This window comes from Tupaia chinensis, unplaced genomic scaffold (genome assembly GCF_000334495.1).
Source record: "Tupaia chinensis unplaced genomic scaffold, TupChi_1.0 Scaffold000348_1, whole genome shotgun sequence".
In the NCBI taxonomy this organism is placed as follows: Eukaryota; Metazoa; Chordata; class Mammalia; order Scandentia; family Tupaiidae; genus Tupaia; species Tupaia belangeri.
Window position 1 is genome coordinate 892,861 of NW_006159842.1, and position 1,629 is coordinate 894,489.

The window sequence follows — 1,629 nt, forward strand, 5'->3', positions numbered from 1 at the left end:
CTCGCTTTCTGTCTCTATATCTCTCTCTGTCTGTCTGGCGAGCGCATGCGACCTATAGTGAAAACCTCTCAAAAAAAAAAAAAAAAAAGAAAGAAAGAAAAAGAAAGCAAGCCACCAGGTCTGGGACTCGAACCAAGGTCAGCCATGTGGGAATGTCCAGCACCTTAACCACCACACCATCTGCTGATCCACCTAATACCTTTTTTTTCATCCTCCTCTTGGGATTTTGTGCATGCATGCACACATGCCCAGCATGATTTTCAAGTCACTGGGTCCCGGATTTGAACTGCATAGTCAGCCAGGTGGGATCCACCACCTTGTAACCATCTTGCCACCTGCTGACCCCCAAGATCATTTTCTTTAGCCCAACCAGCTTCTCTGTTGTCAAGGCCTGTGCAAAGCACTGCAGGGCAGAGTTGACCAAGACCATTCTCCATGCTGTGGTTCCTTTTTTTTTTTGAATGATTTTTGCTATAGGGCACATGCACTCACTGGAGAGACAGAAAGCAAGATCTCACACACACACACACCCCAGGGGAGATGGCCACACAGCAATCCCTTCTCATCCATTCTCCTCTCGAGATTTCGGGCACGCCTGTACATGCGCCTGACGGACCTGAGGCCGGCAATGTGAGTCCAGCGATATAATCATTACACCATCTGCTGGTCCCCATGCTGTTGTTCTTAAAGCACCTGGCGTTTGTCCTGAAATCGGGCAACAGAGAACATGCCCACAGCATGGCTCACAGTGCTCTTGTCTGCAAGAGGCCAAATGACAGGTTATTAATAAAACCTACATGATGACTGTCAGATCCACGGGCGAGGGGAGGGGACAGCTTGCTCTCAGCTCTGGCCAGTAGCTGCAGCCCCGTGACTGTCTTGCCTGGCTAGGTATATGAGGTGAAGCTAGAGGAGTCCCCCAGGCCCCAAATGACACCTCAACCTACATTCGTAAGTTAGCTCTACCTCCCCTCCCCTCCTGCTCCTGTTCCCCGGGAAGAACTTCTAATAATGCAATGCAGCTTTCCCCCTGCAGCCTGCAATGCCTCTTCCTTTCTTTGACTTTTTAAGATCCAGTTCAAAGGGCACCTCCTCTCCTGGAGGCAGTTAGTAACTTCCTCTTCCGGGCTTTCCATAGCTTTGTTTCTGCCTCTGATGTCAGCTCTCCTGGTAAGCCTGGGCCTGGCCCCCCAAAGGGGAGCTGCCCTGATCTGGTGCTGCATGCCTGGTTGGCAGCCCAGGGCCTTGTGCTGGGCCTGACCTGGGGGCCTGGGTGCTCAGCGCTAGGCCAATACCAAACATTCAATGAATAAGCATATGTCTGCATGAAATACCAAAGTGTTGGTACCAGTAGGTGTAATGGTTACATCACTGAGCCGTGGTTCGAGTCTCGGACCCCGTGGCTTAAAGCTCACATCAGATGCATGTGTGTGTGCCCAAAATCCCGAGAGGAGAATGGAGGAGAAGGGATTATGGTGTGGCTATCCCCCTTGGGAGGTGACTTCTTGCTTTCTGTCTTTCTCTCTTCACAAGCACACATGCCCTATAGTGAAAAAACAAACAAACAAACAAACAAACAAAAACTCTCTCTCAAAAAAAAAAAGGGGGGGGGGAAACAACAGATAATGA